The sequence below is a fragment of the Dipodomys spectabilis genome, unplaced genomic scaffold (assembly GCF_019054845.1).
Source record: "Dipodomys spectabilis isolate Male_0828 unplaced genomic scaffold, ASM1905484v1 ptg000095l, whole genome shotgun sequence".
Taxonomy (NCBI): domain Eukaryota; kingdom Metazoa; phylum Chordata; class Mammalia; order Rodentia; family Heteromyidae; genus Dipodomys; species Dipodomys spectabilis.
Window position 1 is genome coordinate 7,636,694 of NW_024870772.1, and position 20,968 is coordinate 7,657,661.

The window sequence follows — 20,968 nt, forward strand, 5'->3', positions numbered from 1 at the left end:
GTAAAACCATATTTCCACCAGTACTGATAAAATTGTATAAAATGTGCCTGCCAATACTAATACAAAGATCTCTACTAAAACTCCAAATATTTCTATGCCCAGTTCCATGCAGATAGGAAGTCAGGGATGCCTGGGAGCCTTGTGTTGTTACACAACAAACTGAAGCAGGACCAGAGAGGAAACAAAGTTTTAAGAAATCATCTACATATCTTCTCCTGTGTGGGTTTTCTTCTCCTTAAAGGAGATGTATATATATTCTGAAGAGATATTTCAAATTTGAGAAAAAAAGTATTTTGATATACAAAATACTTCATGTTAGTGGTGATGGAAGCTATTAAGAATAAAATTAAATTCAAAGTGAAATTTAATCAGTCATATGAAAAAGCAGGTTTCCTCTCCTACTGTAACACTAAATTAAGTAATTTTGTTACTCACCTGGATTTGTTAAAATGTTTGCATCCTCACTGTTTAAGTTACTCGGGAAAGGGCTCACAAATTTACTGGTATTGAATGCATTTTGTTAAGGATTTCAATTTTAATACAAAGTTTATATTAATCTGAGTTAAAAACTAGCAAAATAAAAATAGATAACACAGACTTCTTTCAACATTCCCTGCATCCATCCCAACTCTATCCCTTCCATCAATTTTCTCAAATTTGTCACATGCATTGAACTTTATGACTGCAATCTCCCCTGGTTTTTCTCTTCATTCACCAGCCTCCCTTCCATTCATTCCACTCCCTTTGGAGTACCAGCTTCCTGGTATTTATTTTGCTTAGTCTGTGAGTTTGCCTTTCTAAAGAATTCTCCCTGGGATCTACCATATTTTGCTTATTACATTTGTGTATACTTGCATGAAACACTGACATGTTCACTTACGTATTTATAAATTAATTCCTCTTTCCACATATGAGAGAAAACATGCATCCATTGAATTCATTGGCCTGACTTTACTTAGTGTGATTTTTAGACTGTGTGTACAAATATAACAAAGTAACACAGATCAGAAAGTAAATAAACTAAGGATGCTTTGTTTGTCTGGAGATTGGGAAGTCCAAAACGAAGGCTTTAGCTTTGTCTCTTGTGAAAGACCTTTTCCTCATGGACAGAGTTCATTTTCTAAAGCCTCCTGTTACAGAAGGAACAAGGGAATTTTGCAAGGCTTCCCTTGTGACACTTTAATCTCTAATGAGCTTATCTCCCAAAAGCCCTACCTCTTGAAAAGAATGTAGAGTACCATGGATATGAACTCTACCACTCACCCCCAATATTAAAATTATTAATCTTAAGAACTATGAGGGAGAAAGAGAAGAAAAAAAGCTAAGGGAGGCTATATGAAGCTGTGCTAACAGATAGAAAAAGAAGGCTGATGCCTTGAGCCACTGAGTTTAACCTGACTAACCAGAATCCTTTCATATATACACAGGATCAGCAGCAGGAATTGCTATGTGCATATCCATGTAGTATTGATCTTTCCACAGGAGGGAATGATTTCATGTTTGTTTCAGTCTTCAAAATTCTGTATCATAGGAACAATGAAGAAAAGCACCAATTACATAGAGTGGAAAACATTGAAGGTAATGTAATAGTTCAACTCCTCAGGAAGAAGTGGGAATGGGGAAGAAGTATGTGAATTCAAAAACTGTTATGATCCAAGGAAAAATGATAAATTCATGTACAAAATAAAATATAAAATACATTTAATATTCATGTAATAGATTGCTATCTACAATGTTGTTTTTTTCTCCAGAATTGGGCAAATGAAACTATTTGACTTATCCATTATCATATAAATTAAAGCTGACTCCTAAGGTGAATAGGTAGAGTTGAGAAGAAGAAACTTCTTTATAATACACAAGAAGAGATGATTTCTAGACACCTGATATGATGACTGGAACTCTGTAAATGCTTCAGGATAAATGGGGAACTGAAAAGAAGCCAGTATACGTAACACTGGGTCAAGAAGGCAAACATCAGAAGAGAGTTGTCTGCATCTAAGACTGATTTCATAGCAACTGAGCTTTCAAACAATAAAGTTAAGAATAACAAAATCCTGTCCTTTTCAGGACCATGGATACAATCAGAGATTATCATATTTAGCAAATGAAGCAAATAAACAAAAAATATCATATTTTTCATTCATACTTGGAATATCATAAAATGAAGACAGACAGAAAGATAGGCAGACAGAAAGAAAGAGAGAAAAAGAAGAAGAGGGAAGGAAGCAAGGAAGGAAAGAAGGAAGGAAGGAAGAAAGAAATGAAAGAAGGAAGGAAGGAATAAGAATGAAGAAGGGAGGAAGAAGGATGAATAAAAGAATAAATTAAATGAAGAAAAGTAGAAATAACAGAAGAGAAAAGGGAAAGTAAATAGAGTAGCACTGTGAAGGAAAAGAAAGAGTACTAATTGGAGCGAGCTGGGTGGAGAGGGATAGAAAAGGTCAATGCTTTACATACATGCTTCTAAGGTCATAATGAAACTCGTTTTGGGAAATTAATACTAATGAATAATTTAATTTCTGCTGAACTGTAGAGCAAACAAAGATGTCTATCTAGATATCATAACTAAGGCCACAACAACAGAATGAGTCTGTTTCTTCATCCTGGACAAATGGAATATTCAATAGTAAGAAGAATGAGAGAGAAGCCATGATATTATCAAAGGAGCAGTTTACAGTGTTTTCTCTGAACCAATTATTCTCTATTCACAATGACAGGGAAAATTAGCTATATGAGGAATATATTCTCTGAAAGGAGAAAGAATCTGATGACTACAGGCTGTTCAAAGGGCAATCATCACAGGAGACACTATTTATATTAATGCAAACAAACGACTTCATTTTGCAGATATATCCCTAACTCTATTGTATCCAGATTATACATACAGACAACTGTTTGTATTAGAGGGGATTGGATCTTAGACTGTACCACAGATATTAAAATCTGAAAATCTGAATTCCCTTATAGAAAATGCGTAGAATTTACATAAAACCTATATGCAAACTTATGTGCATATTTCAACTCATCTCTACATTATTAGTTAAAACCATTGATACAATGTAAATCCTATATGAATACAATATTTAATAGTCCCTGTTCAGTATAAACATTGCTTTTCTGAATATTTTCTATCATTTGATTGAATCCATGAAGGAGAATCCGTTCAAATACACACAGCAGGAATTGGTATGTGCATATCCATGTAATATTGATCTTTCCACAGGAGGGAATGATTTCACGTTTGTTTCTATCTCTCAAAATTCTGTCTCATAGGAACAATGAAAACAAGCACCAATCACATAGAGCAGAAAACATCGAAGGTAATATAATAGTTCAAATATATTTTAGAAGATCATAAACAAAGGAGGCAGGTGATCCTACCATGGGATGTTTGAATGAGTAACTGGAACAATTGAAAACTCACAAGAGCAGGAATAAGAGAGACCATATGTTTTGAGTTCATGTTAGCTAATGAAAGAAACGTGAAATTGTCATCTAATAATATAGCTGAATTGTAATGAGTACTCATCATCAGGATAAGGGTCCCTTCCCCAAAGTTTGAGCACTTGGCTAGTTCTACTCTGGGTCTCACCCATTTTCATCAAGTGAACTCAAAATTAATTCAAGCCAAGAGATATATAGTACATTCAAAATAATTTCAGAACCCATTATATCAAAAGAACAAGAAGAAACATTTAAATAAAAGAAACTTTAGGAAAAGTGATGGAATAGTGTAATTTAATAAACATAGGAATTTCTTTTTTATTATTATTTTTATTGTAAAAATGTTGTACAGAGGGGTTACAGTTACATGAGTGGTTAATAAGTACATTTCATATTAAGAAAAATTTGGCCTGTGCTAAGAAGGCCTAGAGTTTCTCCTATTCATTCCTGAATATTTTCATGGAGTCTGCTTTTATTTTGAGGTATTTAATACATTTTAGAGTTCATTCTGGTGCAGGATGATATATACAGATCTAGCTTTAGTTTTCTACAGGTTTTTAACCAATTTTGCCAGCACCATTTACTAAGAGGCTGTCTTTCTTCCATTCTATTTCTTTAGCTCCCTTATGAAAGATTAGGTGGCTATAGGTCTGTAGGTTCATTTCTGGGTCTTCAGTTCTATTCCATTGGTCCTCAGGTCTGTTCTTGCGCCAGTACCAAGCTGTTTTGATTACTCTGGCTTGTAGTAGAGTTTGAAGTTTGGAATTGATATTCCTCCAGCACTGTTCTTTCTATAAGGATCGCTTTTTGCTATTCGGTGTATTTTATTGTTCCATATGAATTTTTGTATTGCTTCTTCTATTTCATTGAAAAATGAGGTTGGAATGTTGACAGGTATTGCATTGAATTTGTAGATAGCCTTTGGCAGTATTGCCATTTTCATAATGTTAATCCTCCCAATCCAGGAATATGGGAGGTTTTTTCCACTTGCTTAATTCTCCTTTAATTTCCTTTTTCAGGTTTTTAAAGTTTTCATTATACAGGTCCTTCACCTCTTTTGTTAACTCTCAAGTATTTTATTTTTTGTAGGGCTGTTACAAAAGGGGTTGCTTTCCTAATTTCAGCTGCATTCTTCTTATTATTGGCATATGGGAAAGCCTTTGATTTCTGAGCGTTCATTTTGTACCCAGATACCTTGCCAAAGTTTCCGATCATCTCAAGTAACTTGGGAGTGGAGTCCATGGGGTTCTATAAATACAAGATCATGTCATCTGCAAAGAGGGAGTTTTACTTCATCCTTCGCTATTACTTCATCCATCCCCTTTATGTGTGCATCTTGTGTTATTGCTGTAGCTAGACATTCTAATACTAGGATGAAAAGGAGTGGGGAGAGTGGACACCCTTGTATCGTTCCTGAATTTAGAGGAAATGTCTTTAACTTTTCACCATAAAGTACAATGCTGGCTCTAGGTTTGTCATATACAGCCTTTATTATATTGAGGAATGATGCATGGATTCCTAGTTTTTCCAGAGCTTTCATCATAAAGGGGTGTTGGATCTTGTCAAATGCTTTTTCTGCATCTATTGAGATAAGCATGTGGTTCTGATCCTTGCTCTTGTTGATGTGATGAATTATATTAATTGTTTTGCATATATTGAACCACTTTGCATCCCTGAAATGAATCCTGTTTTAACGTGGTGTATGATTCTTTTGATGAGTTTTTGAATTTGCTTGGCCAAGATTTTGTTGAGAAGTTTGGTGTCAATATTCATCAAAGAAATGGGTCTATAGTTCTCTTTCTTTGATGAGTCCCTGCCTGGTTTTGGGATGAGGGTTATGCTGGCTTCATAAAAAAAACATGGTAGTGAATATTTGCTTTCAATTTCATTAAAGAGATGGAGGAGTACTGGTATGAGTTCTGCTTTGAAGGCCTTGTAGAATTCAGCTGTAAATCCATCCAGTCCTGGACTTTTCTTGGGTGGGAGGACTTTTATTGCTGCTTCTATTTTGATGCTTGATATAGGTCTGTTACATTGTTTGAAATCATCTTGGTTTAGTTTGGGCATGTCAATATTTGTTAGGAATTTGTCCATATTTTTCAGATTCTCAAACATATTAGCAGAAAGGTTTGAGAAATATCCCCTTATTATATTCTGAATCTTGGCTGCTTCTGTAATGTTTCCATTCTCATCTCTGAGTTGGTTTGTTTAGGTGTGTTCTCTCTTTTTTTCTCATAACATTTGCTAAGGGTCTGTCAATTTTATTAATTTTTTTTCAAGAACCAACTGTTTTGTTCATTTTTTTTCTATAGATTTTTGGAGTCTAATTAATTTAATCTGTATTTAATTTTAATTATTTGTTTCCATTTACTAGATTGGGGTTTAGCTTATTCTTTCTTTTTTTATTTTTTATTTTTAATTGTGAAAATAAAGCCTTGTGTCAGAAGTGGGATTCGAACCCATGCCTCCATGCGGAGACCAGAACAACTGCAGAGAAGGAGAGAACATTGACTCTGGTGCCTTAGACCACTCGGAGCTTTAGATGCCTCATTAAATTCGAGATCTTTCCAATATGTTAGTGTAGGAACTCAGATCTATAAACTTGCCTCTGAGTACTGCCTTTGAGCAAATTACCAGAGGAGCTGGTAATTTGTGTGATAATTTTTGTTGAATATCATGAACATTTGAATTTCCTTTCTAATCTCTTCCATGACCCACTGGTGATTCAACAGTGTGTTGTTCAACCTCCATGTGTTACAAGGTTTACTTTGGTGTCTTGTGGTCTGAGGGAATGCAGGGTATAATTTTGGTGTTTCTGAATTTGGACAGATTTGCTTTATGGCCTAGAATGTGGTCTATTTTGGAGAATGTTCCATGTGCTGCTGAGAAGAAGGTGTAATCTGATGCTACTGGGTGAAATATTCGGTAGATGTACGTTAAGTATAGTTGATGTATGCAGATTTTAAGATCCGAGTTTTCTCTGTTGAGTTTTTGCCGGGTTGATCAATCTAGTGGAGATAGTGGTGTACTAAATTCTCCCACATTAGTGTCTTTGTATCTATGTGAGAGTTGAGGGAAAATAGTGTTTCTTGGATAAATTTCAGTGCTCCATTATTTGGTGAGTATATGTTGAGAATCGTAATATCCTCCTGAAGGAGAGATCCTTTAATTAGTATGTAGTGACCTTCTTTATCCGTTCTCATTGATTTTAATTTGAAGTCTATTTTATCTGATATTAGGATTGAAACTCCCACCTGTTTATGGAGGTCATTTGCTTCATATATTTTATTCCAGCTCTTCACTTTCAGATATGTTTATTTTTGTAGGCAAGGTATGTGTCTTGAAGACAGCGGATAGAAGGATCTTGTTTTTTGATCCAACCAGACAATCTTAAACATAGAAATTTCGTGTGTGTGTGTGTGTGTGTGTGTGTGTGTGTGTGTGTGTGTGTGTATTCCAGTCTTGGGTCTTGAACTCAGAGTTGGATGCTTTTTCTGATATATTTTTGCTCAAATTTAGCACTCTACAACAGCTTCAGTTCTAGCCTTTTTGAGGTTAATTAGAGATAAGAGTCTCTTGCATTTTCTGCCACGGTTGGCTTCAAACCATGATCCTCTGATCTCCCACTCCTGAATAGGAGTCTGGGTTAAAGGTTAATAGGAATCTTAGTTTAAAGGTGAGGTACCAACACCTGACTGTGGGATTATTTTTAAAGAAACAGTAGTAAAAGAAATAATTTAGAAAGGATGCTCTTTTGGACTGAAGAATGTTATCTAATAAAAGGAATAACATTTACCAAAAATTTATTTTGCACCATATGAGATAGGGATTCGTGTGAAGTTATGAATGGATGGAAGTGTCATTCTTTTTACTTTAAGTACTTGCACAAAGTCGTTTCAATTCAACAAGTTAGATTGTAAGTATCTGCACAATGTCATCCCTCCCATTGTTTTCCTCCATCAAATGGCACCAATTCTAACCAGGATAAATAGTTTCCCTCATTTTATTACTAGTGAAATAATCTGAGATTCTAGAGATTCTGATGAAATAGAATGAAACATTAACAAATTGAAATTAACAAAACATTAACTACTCTTGTTCAGAATGTCATTTAGCTTAACTTGAGCTATACAATAAAGTGGTTGCAGAAATTAGGGCTACCATTAACTAATAATCTAAGATAAAATACATTTGATATTTTATAGACATAGCACCATTATGGTTAAATATATTACCTCATTTTATGCTGGCCGTAGATGGTGAGTGATGTGTCTTTAATATGTTGGGTTGGATAAAATATTAAAACTCACCCAGGTTCTTAAAAATTTCTATGAAGACATGCTAAATTATATATGTAACAGAAATTATGTTTTTAATGAGAATCATCTCTATACTTCACACTTGTATGTCACAAAAATATAATTGGTAAAACAAAAAAAAAGTTAATGACCTCAGGAGGAAACAATTTAGCTAATCTATACTAGGAATAGCGCATCCGATACCTCTCCTGACTCATCAGAAATCCAATGTCATAGACAAAAATAGTTTAAACTCTTCTCAACACTAAGAGCAAGGAGACAGAGTAACAAATGAAAGGTGAACAGAACAAGTTTGATTTATACGTGGTTGTCTGTGAATTAGTTAAGAATAGTTAATATGAATTAGATATTAGAGGGTCATATGAATTGTTGATTACTTTGTTAAGTGTGATAATGTAGTGTTGCAGAATGGCATTTATTCTAGAGTACGCATTTTGAAATATTTTACAGTAATACAGCATGTATTTATTTCAAATATTTGAGCAAATACATTGAGCAATGTTTTTTTTCAAAAACTAACAAAATTCTAATGGAACTTCTATTACAGATTGTACTATTGCTTTAGAGATAAGAGCCTTCCTACAAAACAAAACAAGGATGTAAATTAGAGAAAGGAAAGACCAAATATTCTGTTTTTCCTTCCACTGAAGGAAATATTGTATGTTCTTCCACAAGTCCTTGATATCTTTATAAATTTATATTTAATATATTTATATTGATAATTTATATGTAATGTATGAAGACATAGTGGCAAATAATAATAAAAGAATAAGATTATCTACTATGAAATTTATTTTGCTTTTTGTGCATGGATATTAATTACATTCTTTTCTTTCTCTTTACTGATGATTTATAACTGAAAAATTAGATGCAATATGGTTATGATTAAACCATCAACCCTGCAATTTTTACTCCTATTATTTAAATGTATAATTGAATAAAATTGCATCAAATGGCTATGGATATTTATTGTAACTCAAAGATCAAAATTTGGGAAATTTCATACTAACTGGCTATGGGTTTCATCATTCAATTTCCATATCCATGGCGTAATGGCAACTTGGAAAAATTACATTTTAATGTTCTGTGTCTGAATCATTGTACCTGGTTTAATATTTGTGCCTTACTTTTTAAAGACAGAATTAAAATCACAATCTGCAATAACTTGAGTGCAAGTCAGCCTTAAAGAAGTTACAATCTTATAGTGCTCTCCCAAATTTCACTAGAGTTGAGGAAAAGTTGTCTTCACAAATTTTACAGTCTGAAATTTATGGTATATATACATATATATTGCTCGACAAAGCATATCTGTTTAACTATTAATGTATGTAATGATCATTTATCTTGAAAATGGATAGAGTTAGTATCTCTAAAATTGTCATAGGATGTGTAATTTACAAAATATAGATTTGTGGCAGTGACAATTTTATAAGTAGTCCTATTTCTATTTAAATAGATCACATTACCAGGTACTTCTTCCCTTACACTTTTTAGATCCTACATACCCTGCAGAGTCTCAGACTCCACTGATTAATAAGTAACTCTTCATGAAGCAGACCTTAGAAATTAGCACATGAAATTAGCTAATGAAACAAAACTAATAAAAAGTTCACATTAAGGAAGTGGTAGAGCGTTTGGCTTGAACTGATGAGCTGAGGAACAGTGTTCCAGAGTTCCAGAGTTCAAGGCCCACAACCGACCGGAAAAAAAAAAAAGTTCACATTAAAATGAATACAACAGAGGAAACATGGAATGAAAGGAAGAAAAGGACATGCAATTATTTTTTGTTTATGAAGGAAATATTTGTTGTATGTTGACATATTGCATACAGATATATTATTAATTTTTCAGAGTTATTCTGTTTACCTTCCAATACTCTATACTTCTGAATTAATATGTATGCACAATATCTAAATTAGAATGGGGAAATAGCTTAGTAGTATAAGTTTCCTAGCACAGTAAAAGGTCTTTTATTTCTCAATAAAAGGTAAATTGCAACTCAACAAATAAAATAACTTTAAACCCTCTTGGTTAATTAGAAGTATTTCATCCAAGCATACAGCTGGCATGGTATTCGTACAGATCTTTAAAATTATTGCAAAATATGTTTAGTTATTATTTACATTGAGATAAATTACTTAAGTATAGTTTCACAACCATGAAGTTATAACTTTTAAACTATTTATAAATAAATATAGCAAATATATACATTTCCCTCTTTGGGGGCCTTTTCATTTTTATTTGCATAGCAAAAAATAGCCTCTAGATGGCAGTGTTTACCACAGTTAGAAATTAAGAGCTCCTTTTTAACTCTCAAAATGTCACTCCATGGAGCTAAATACATAGATAAAACTGATTTTTTTCTTGTCCTCAATGTTTCTTTAGCATTTTTCTTGCTTTGAATAAATATTTAACTTGATTTGGCAAGTTTTTGCTCATTTATTGGACTGTTATTGCAATTTAGTTTCCATATTTCTAAGAACAATTAAATTGACCCCAAATCTTTTGAATAAAGGCATGTGATCTGTATCCATTAGAGAAACTAAAGTAAGTAACTGACACTATGGCAATCAGAATAAAAGATGTCTTCACTGACCAATTGATATACATTCCCTTTTTAAAGCTTGTATAAGTATCACTGATCTAAATGGAATTATAATTGCTTTATTAGAATGTATAGTGTTAGAATCAAGGCAAGTTTTAATATCCTATTCAATGTAAGAGTTGTTTTAATTTAATTAAGTATTCCACCATAATCAGATCTGGGACTTCCATATTTTGTCAGAAAAATGATAAGATATACTATTTTTAAATAGTAGGTGATGCAAATAATACTGTAAGCAAGATGAAAGTTTAATTTTTCATTCATTGCTTTACACATCAGACTGAAAGTAATAAAAATATCATATGTGTATGTTCAAGTCTTTCCTTCTGAAAAGAAATCTAGAAAGAAATGGAAATTTTGAGGCATAGGGGTAGATTTGCAGGATGACTTTCCTTCCTAAAATTGTAGAACTTTGTTCCTTAGTAATTGGAAGAGAGATTTGTTTCTTCAGATTTCAACAGGTAGTTATTCACAGGCATATTTGCAACATTTCCTACAAACCTTATAGAAACTCCAGCAATATAAGAAGTTTTGACATTTTAGAGACTTAGACGGGAATATGAAAGCACAAATGCTATTCACTTTCTGCAAGAAATAACAGTGCTATTTCTAGTTTGGGCCAGATAGTACTTTGCTGTAGGTATCTGTGTGTATATTGGGAGAAAAGGAAATTGTTACATGATTAGCTGGTATTTAATACTCTTTTTAGAAACACAAAAGTAATACACTCCTTCCAAGGTTTAGCTTTGCCATCTCTCAGTTCTTTGCAATCAAAATGTCTCTGGCTAACTGCTTCATGTCCCTAAGGAACAAAATCAGTTTCAGTTGAAAAACCACTAACATAAACATTCAATTCATTTTCACCTATTCTCTTGCAATAGCAAAAGGCCAATTAGGTTACTACTGCTCATATGTTAGCTCTTTTGTCAATAAGTCAGGCAGGAATAGGATCAGATAAAATTGCCAGTAGCTATGATTTTCTGTCATGTTTGTTAGGACTTATGGAAGTAATACATATTGTTTGGCAGCAGTAGTTCATGCTTATATCCCTAGCTACTTCTGAGGCTGAGATCTGAGGATTGAAGTTTAGAAGCAGTCTAGTCCCTAAAGATCCTTATCTTTAATGAACCAACAGAAACACTTGAGTGGAGGCCTGGCTCAAATGATAAAGACCTGACAATGAGAGAATAAGATAGAGAGCTGCCCTGAGTTCAAGCTCTAGCTCAAATACAAATACACGTCCAAAGGAATAGTTATTATAAAACTACTATTGTAGCTTTTCAGAAATATTGGTGAGGATATTGCTGGATGACGATTTGAATTAGAAATGTATGATCTATATTATGAATGTAGAGTACACGGATCTAATTTATACTTGACCATTTTCACCTATTTTTTCCCCTCCTCAACTTTCTTTTGGTATTCTCATGGACTAAACAACATTTACCGTTCAACATAAAATTAGTTGATTCTGGAATATTTTTAGAGGTCCAAATTCTATCTGTGAATAGGATCATTGGTCGAGCTTTAGCTCAGTGTCTTCATAAAGCAACCATAAATGGAAATTGAAGAATAGAGTAAATCCATCTTCACTCAGCATGAAGGAATGAGACTACACCATCTGATTACCGGTGCTTTGTTTATAGGCATGTGGGTGGAAGAGGAGGAAAGGCACTTCCAATGAGGAGCTTCTGTGCCTTTAATACCGTCTCTAACATTACTTTCATTTGGAAGAAAATATCCTAAGACAACAGTTCTACTCCCAGCTGCTTTGCCTTCTCCTCAGTGCAGTCTTTCTTGTCATTCCCAGCCAAAGTAAAACATGCAGTAGAATGCTAGACCTCTATTCTCAATGAGGAAGGAAATAACCTCAAGCAGAACAGTATGCAAATGGACTATGAATTCCTCGCTCATCTGAGCTGTCTTAAAATCAACAGTTTTGGGAGTTCCAGTTCAGCTTGAATTACAGACCTACTCTGTCTCAAGGTAGAGAAAGAAGAAAAAAATATTAATCTCAAAGTATAATTATTTTTTCCAAAGTTCTAATTTTGCTTTTTATTTCAGCTTCTCAGGCATGATATTTTTTACGTTACTTTAAAATATTAAGTTCCAACTGCACAGAGAGCTAATGTATCAGACCTGTGTTTCAATTTAACAGGCTATCTGGATGATCTTCATTGAAGATTGAGAAAGAGGAAATGAAGTTAATTGCTACCAAATTGTCATTTAAATCATGAAGAAATTAACCTTAAAATGCTAACTGAGGAATAATTCTGGACTGATACTAAGATTTGGAAGGGACTAAGTTGCTATAACATTTACATATATTAAAAATTTGCTACTAGTCAAACTACTAAATTAAAAACAAGAGAAAAAATACAATCTAAAACTTATAGAGGTATTTTGATGGACATTAACAAATCAGTGCAATTTTAAACAAAACTACACTATAATAAATAGAGCAGACATATATAAGTATATGTAATAGATATTTTATTTATGTAATGTATATTTGATAATATGCATGTATTTATAATGTATTAATTGAATATAATTTATAAAGCAGAATTTATCTCATGTGTTTTGTAAAATATACCATACAATTCTCATATTTATTTATCTTCATATAGATTCTCTTTTTTGCCTGAACTATTTCTGAAAAATCAGTCTTTTCATTTTGAGGTACAAACATTACTTTAAAACAGCTCCATCGGGCTGGGAAGGTGGCTCAGTGGTAGAGCGCTTGCCTTGCATGCTCAAGGCCCTGGGTTCGATTCCTCAGCACCACATAAGCAAAAAGAAAAAAGCCAGAAGTGGCGCTGTGGCTCAAGTGGTAGAGCACTAGCCTTGAGCTGAAGAGCTGAGGGACAGTGCCCAGGCCCAGAGTTCAGGCCCCACGACAGGACAAAAAAAAGAAAAAAGAAAAAATCTTAAAATAAAAATAAAAATAAAAATAAAACAGCTCCATCACTTTCTCCTTACACAGCCATTTAAAAACAACTCGTATAGTTGTAATTTGAAGAAGCTAAACAAATATGCATATCCATTTTTCTAATTTTGGAAGGGGAAGGAAAAATAACAAAATGCTGAAATAAGTATACAGGATGACCCATTGTAACAATGAAATGTACAAGACACTACGTTAAAAATGAACTTTACAGCTTCAGGACAGGGTGGGGGGGAGAGAAGCTGGGGATGTGGGAGGGATGGTAGGGGAAAATCAAAGGAGGGGATAACAATGCTTAATAAGAAAGGTACTCATTACCTTAGTCATGTAACTGTAACCCCTCTGCAAATATTTTTACAATAAAAATTATATATGAAAAAAGAAACAATACTTAACATATGTTTACAATTATGTTTACAAATATGTTTACAATTATAATCATTTCAAAATAATTGTAACAAGTGCCTTTTTCTCTTCTCTTGTACAAGTGATGCTTTCCCAAGGGATATTTCCTAATTAAACCTTCTTAAAACCTGCATTTTTTTTTGGTCATGGTGGTGTTGGTGATAATGGTGGTGGCTCTGTGGTTGAAAGCTCGGGCCTAGGCCATGGTGGGGCGATGCTTTACCAATGAACCACACGTCCAGTTCTTAGACTAGTTTTTAAGTGAGTATCTCGCGTGTCATATTGTGGCTTGCTTTATTTTTGTTTACTTATTTGTTTTTGTGGCTCTGAGGGGGCTAACACTCTACCACTGAACCCTCTAAAGCCGACCGTTGTAATTCCTTACAACAAAGATATTTCTTGGAGACCCTCCTCCTGGTTTTCAGAATATGTTTCACCAATCTGTATGTAGGGGAATGCATGCATGCAGAAATGATACATGATGTGCATTTTAGGACATTTTGAATTCTTTAGTATGTACCACAGGACAAGATTTTCATTGCAAAAATCTTTGCAACCATATGTCTATACACATATACAGATAAGCAATGTTTGTAGGTAGATTGTTATTGACTTAAGTCCCAGACAAAATATAGCCGTATCTGTGAAGGGCTGGGCTTTTTGTCATTACTTTGGAGTTCCCAGTGATACAAAGGTAAGTGTGGGCTGCAGAGTCCACAATGCATGTGGTCTCCCTGACTGGCCCTTATTCATTTACAAGGGAACCGTGGCTTGCAATTTGGTTCCTGAGAGGAGACCATATGAGAAAAAATGAGGCTTACCCATCTTGTCCTATATTAGTCACTCTATTTATGTGCACATTATATAACAAATTGGGCTTCTAGGAGAAAAATCATGTGAGTTTATTTTTAAAAGGAAAACTGAAAGTATTGAAACAATGATGGGGACGGGGGAAGAGAGGAGGAAAGTTCCCCAGCAGGCTGTTAGACCAGGTAACATGATGTGCTGTTTCCAACAACATATGTTTATGAATGAGGATGAAATGAGAGTTCTTAAAACTTGTGCTATATTTAAATATCGAAACCTTAAAAGATTATTTTTAATTATATTTGGGCAAATGCTGTGGTGCTTAATAATCTGTCTCAACATTATATTTCTGTCTCAATTTTCATATGGAAGGGGAGATTCTCCCAAATAATGTGCCTGTTTCCTTCTGTCTTCCTCAGACATTTTCCAATTATGTAAATGAGATTTGGATAGAATATTTGGTATTTTATTCTAACTGCTTTTACCTAGGTAAATTAATATTATACAGGTTCAAAGGAAAAAAATGTTTCTCATATTTTTCTCTTGAAGCTATACAACTTTAACCAAATAATTTCAGCTTAAACATTATATAACTATCTGTATATGTATGTTTACCATCATAAAAATCATTTCCCATATTTTCTTACATGATTGCCTTGAGGCCTACCAGGGATGGTGAATATGTTTCTTCTGAAAGCTATGCCTATATATAATCTGAAACCTTACATAAGCAATAATAGAACTTGAGAATTCAATATTTCCTTTATGCAGTAATTATGATACAATAGTGGCACTGGAAAATGTCAGTTTATATTGTGATAGGTGTTAGAGCTACAAACCTGACATCTATAATCATTGTCAGTCATAAAAAAATAGCAAATTGGTATAAATTTAGCTCAGTCATTCAGGGAGAATGAAGGTTGTCACCTGCGTTCCTTTGTGATTTGATTATCTTGGACTAGATTTTTCTTAAAAAAATAGTAAAATGAATTAAAAAAGGAAAAGATTCAAAAGGAAAGAGCTAATAATAAGTAGTGAGGTTAAAAAAAATACCCAAAGAGCTTACTATACTTTGCCTGTTTGCACAGCCTTAAAAGGTGTTAATTTCTTCTTCTGGTGTTAAAATTCCACATTGTCATTTTCTGAAGAGTGATAATACACATAACCCTTAGCATTTTTAACACAGTCTACCTTCCTCCCAAGTAGGGTATAATAATCTACTCCTTTTTGTGAAATGGGGAGTTCCTGCTGTGACCTAAGAGATGCAGTAATTGATTGATTTATGTCTGTTAGACATACACAAAATATCCAGATTGAAAGAACTTCAGAAGTAAAGCTCACAAAACTGTTTTTATTTTCTTTTTAACTCAGGGCTATAAAACTAGTGTATAAGAGTTAGAAATATTAGTCTGCAAGTCCTTGAGGAGGAAATTTCATCCTTCTTATCTTTTATAAAAATGAAAGGAAACTTATGGGAAAAGACTTTGTAATATCTAGATGAAGTAAGAATTTTAAAATGCTGATTGGTAACTAGAAAATCATAGAGGAGAATCCAATTAACAAACTGAACTGCTTGATAATTCAAGTTATTAATTGTCATTACATGAAAAGTATTGTTTAATATATAAATGGTACAGTGTTAAATTTGGAATATAAAATAATGTCATTAACACAACAGCTGTTTCTGTACAAATCTGTAATATCATTTTCACCTTCAGTTAACTGATCAATGATGATTGAGCTTCACAAGTATCCTCTGACCTGTTTAACCAGAAGAGAACATGGAGACAATATCACTGTTGCTCAAATGGTTTGATTACTAATCTACTAATTGCCAAACAATACAGATGAGAGCCCTGTAATCCCTAACAAAGAAAATATGAAAAACTGACAAAAATGAACAAGGGTTAAAGAGATCCTACTAGAAGTCTAATATGTCTATCATAATATCTACACAGAAAGTCAAATAATTGAGTATCTATTTTAAGTGCACTAACAAAAATAAGATAAAATGCAAAACAAACACTAAATGTAGAAATATGTCCCTAATTGGTAACTGTACAGAAGCAACATGTAAATAGACCGTAAAACAATGATAGATTGTGAGTAGCTCTACTTAGGTTGATGATTTTTATAATATTTCAGATAGAAATATTATATCAAAATAGGAAAGAGTTAGGAATCTGACCCCTTTAATTTAATTTTCTTTTAAGAATATTAATATGAATAATAATATTTCTCACTGTAAACAGCAGCTGGAATGTATTAGGGCAATTGTCTCTACACTTCTAGCATTAAGAGTGTAAAACTGCTACGGTTAAGGAACACCAATAATTTAGCTATTCTAGATAAATATAAGATCTAATAATGTGAGGCAGTAGCTCCATTTCTACATTACATTCAGTATCCTCTGGGGGAGAAGATATCTAGGCATATATCATTCTGTGGCTTTGACCTTTGGTTTCCTTTAATTGAAGCCTAATGATCATACATTTAATCAGGTGATTCTTTTCTCTCTCCTAAGCCTTTCCTGGTGCTCATATTACTATTTCATTCATGAGCATGAAGGTGATAATGGGCTATGGCAGCAAATAGAGCTATCCTCTAGCAAATAAGCAATTTTGCTTAAGAATGATGTCAAATAATTATGGCTAAGCTATGTGTGTGACTACATGACTTTGAAATGGCTATGGTATGATTAAAATGTAACTGTGGTGTTCATGAAATGAACTGGAAAGTGGTTTTGCTGCTGTGCTTACTGTAAATGTATCAGAATGATGGCTTGTTTGTTTTTAAATAGTTCAGAGCATCACATAGGTGACAGTTGGAACAGTGTACTAGCTGCAACTGCAGATTTTTGTGACTGGCAAAGTGTTAATTCACCTGGATGGGAGAACAATCTTTTTGTTCACTCTAATTATTGTAGATTTAATACTTTCCTGATGACATGCTCATATTTTATTTTTAACGTTATATATATTCTAATCATATCTCATATTGCTATAGTAGCTATATCACCATATAAAATGCTATAAACTTATTACCTTTAATGCAATATATATATATATATAATATAAAGGAATAATAGATTTTGCAGTATGTCTCTGGATAATGTACTTTTCCTGTGAAATAATCGCCTAAAGAAAAGTTTCCAGGAAAAGGTGGGGTTTACAAATTCATGTGAGAAAATCACAATGTCAAACAAGTTTATTAAATAATTATTTATGCAATATGTACTTTAACGGGCTTGAAAGGTGATTCTTTTTTTATCCATTTCAAATTTAACTACCTAAACATAAAATTTATATTTAAGCAGAAATGCGTTGTATTCAAGAACAAGAGATGTTCGAAAACAAGCCACCATTGTGCACAGCTCTGCATGGTAGGAAACTATGGGGCACCCAAAGAAACAAGTATCTTCTTTTATTCCAATAAGGGGGGGGGGGATAATCATTAAGACCATCATAGAGAACCTGCATAAGGCATTCAGGAAAGAAATAAAAAAAAGTATTCCAAGTGAGCTGTTATGTCAATATCCCAAACTTTATTCTGGCCTGGTCGTTGTGTAAGTCTGCAAACCGACTGTGGTTTACCGACTTTTAAAAGATCAATCAAGCACCGAAAAGTGCTTTGGGGACCAGTCATGCAGGAATAAAGCTTAGTTCTTCCGGGAGACATTCCATCCGGATCTGGTCTGAAAGTAGGAAACGTCTGAGCATCTACTACAGAGCTGAATCATAGGAATGAATTGCACGGGAAGGAGGTATTGCAGCGCAGAGCCTAGGGGGAGAGGAAGGGTTCGCAGCTTGGAAAACAGCTGCTCGGGACTCCGTCCAACCTCTCGGAAGCGAAGTTGCCGCGGCGGGCTGTGGCAGCGCGTGCGGAGCGGGCAGGGCAGCCTGGGGTTCCCGGCGGGCCGGCTGGGGCGCCCCAGATCCGGCACCTCGCCCCGCGGCTGCCATCGGCGATCCTAGAAGCCGCAACTTTCCCCACCTCCAGGCAAAGTCCACGGCCCTGCACGTAGGAAATGTCCAGATTAGTGTTCTCTCATCTTCTTGGAAATATATATATACATATAAAAATATATATTTATAATAAAATGAAATGAAATCAGCTGCCCCACCTGGACCATCCGCCCCGGGCGCCCTTCTCTCCGCGGTCCCGGCCCCGCGCACGCGTCAGTGTGCGCGCGGCCAGCCGAGGGTCCGCCGGCGGGGGTGTCTCCGCCGATCGGGGCGGGGTGGGGGTGTGACTGTGCGTCTCTCCGATCTGTGCATTTCGGCCTCTACACTTCAACAATCAGAAACGTCTCTTGTGCACCCAGAAACGAGCTGTCCCCGTGTGTGTGTGTGACCGGGGGGGGGGGGTGACCCCAATCTGCCCGCGGCGACGATCTCCGCCTCTGGAATGCGCGCCGCGCACCGGCGTCCGCGTTAGCCGGACCGCAGTGCTCCGCGGTTCGCAGCCCGGCTCGCACCGCCGCCGCCGCCGCCCTCCTGGTGGCACTCTGTCGGGCATGCTCAGTGCCTGTCGCGGAACCCGGCTCTCTCCGGGGGCCAGGATCAGATCTCCGGGTTTTCGTGTTTGCCGGTGGGGGAGGGGGGGGGGCTCTGAGGACAGGCAGCTGAGAGACAGTCAGAGCCTTGTATTGCGCCCCCACCCTCCCGCCGGGTGCGCCCGCCCGCACCGCAAGATGCGAACCAATCAGGATCCAGGGGGCGTGGCTTGAGCCGTCACGCCCTCCCTCTGGGCTTATTGAGAGTTATATCAAGAAATTCAGTTCAGAGAGCGGAGAGGAGAGAGGAGAGAGAGGGAGAGAGGAGAGAGAGAGGGAGAGAGAGAGGGGGGACAGAGGAGAAGGGAGAGAGGGAGAGCATGCGAGACGGCAAGGAGCTCCTTGGAGTCTCTGAAGCACCCCACAGATAACCGCTTAGGAACTGGTCGGGGGCACTGTCACCCCGGAAAGCTGCCAGTGTGTCACCATCACCCCAACTCTGACGTTTCCTACAAAGAAGTTAGAGACTTAAGCAGTATTGACATCCGATGGGAATGGTATGCCTGACGCTGTGGAAAATACTCTTGAGCTGAAGAAGTGCGCCCGGAGGTGGTGTGCGTTGAAATACCAGAAGCACCCCGACCCAGTGGGTGAAACGGAGACCAGACGTTGGAGAGAATGACTAACGACAAATTTGTGAATTTGTTCTCCGGGAGTTGCTAATTTGCCAGCCAGAAGCTACACATTTTACAAGGAGGAAACGTTTGGCTGCTTCATGAATTCTCCCCCAAACTGGTGCTACCAGATGCATGGCTTTCTATGTGTTGGAACAAATCAGGCTTAACTGCAGCAAACCCGGAGAGGAGAAAGGTTGAGGCAACTCACGTAAGTGTAAAGTTTCGCATGCACAATTGTAAATTCTGTGTTGAGCTATGTCGTCAGTGCAGACGAGGAGTGTTCGTAATTGGGCAGGCAGTTGGGGCAGAGCTCACCTTCTGAAGCTATATCTGCATCCCTACCTGCATCACTCTGCTGGAACTAATCGCGGGCATCAGCTACTGGGCAGCCTAATGCAGATAAGATTAAGCCTGGGAACTGACCAGTCCTACACAAGTAGGTAGCTGCCTGGAGCTTTGCACCCATTTAAACTGCAGTTAAGGGAGGGCATCTGAGCAGAAGCCGTTTTACGTGCGTTGTTGGGTTGCAGTATTTACGTGTGGCCAATGTTAAATGATATTTTAAGCAGAGAGCAGGGTTGAGGAAGTGTATTTCTCCTTTTTTTTTTAAATGCTCAGTAGAAAATGTTGTGAGGTTACTTGGGAATGTTAGCTGCGTTTCACGAACATCCCAGCACTCTCCTTTCTAGGACAAGGGATTGCATATTGTTATTGTTATTGTTATTATTATCGTTATCATTTTTTAAAGTTTTCATGTGCTTTTCAATCCTAATGAGGATAATTTGGCAATATGGAGAAAGAACGGCAGGCTTTGAGTAAGAAATTTGAAGTCCGGGTTTTGTGCTTTTAAGCAGCAGAATGTGTAGTGGCTAGTGACTATTACCTCTGCTGCTGCTTCTGCTGCTCTATGTCCAATGCCCCTTTCCCAGTGAGACTGTATTAGAAACAGAAGAAGAGCAGAGAGAGAGAGAGAGAGAGAGAGAGAGAGAGAGAGAGAGGGAGAGAGAGAGAGAGAGAGAAAGAGAGAGAGAGAGAGAGAGTCATAGAAAAAAGATGACTCAGTGTGGCAGAGGAAAAAAAAACAAAACACATCACATCTGACATGTGACAAAGCAATTAGCAGGAACCATATCTAGATACGTAGGGGTTTTCACTTACACCTACAACAACTGTGGGAGGTGGGTTAGAGGCCAAGAGGTTGGTAAGTGGGGGAGGGGAAGAGGAGAGCAAAAATGCATGTTTTCAATTAAAGAGTATCCTAAAATAAAA

General features: G+C 36.1%; 1 protein-coding gene and 1 pseudogene across 4 annotated transcripts in view; one reads left to right on the plus strand and one right to left on the minus strand.

The window, feature by feature from the left end:
• Window positions 1-18,205, minus strand: part of LOC122112605 — a 112,897-nt pseudogene extending 94,692 nt beyond the window's left edge.
• A 1,118-nt stretch (window positions 18,206-19,323) lies between these two features.
• Window positions 19,324-20,968, plus strand: part of Pcdh9 (protocadherin 9) — an 886,374-nt gene continuing 884,729 nt past the window's right edge. For 3 of the 4 annotated variants that reach the window (XM_042685823.1, XM_042685824.1, XM_042685826.1), the window contains exon 1: window positions 19,348-19,907. The gene's annotated coding sequence lies outside the window, so the exon portion shown is untranslated. Of the gene's footprint in view, window positions 19,908-20,968 lie in introns of all 4 variants that reach the window. The other variant, XM_042685825.1, reaches the window with a different exon arrangement.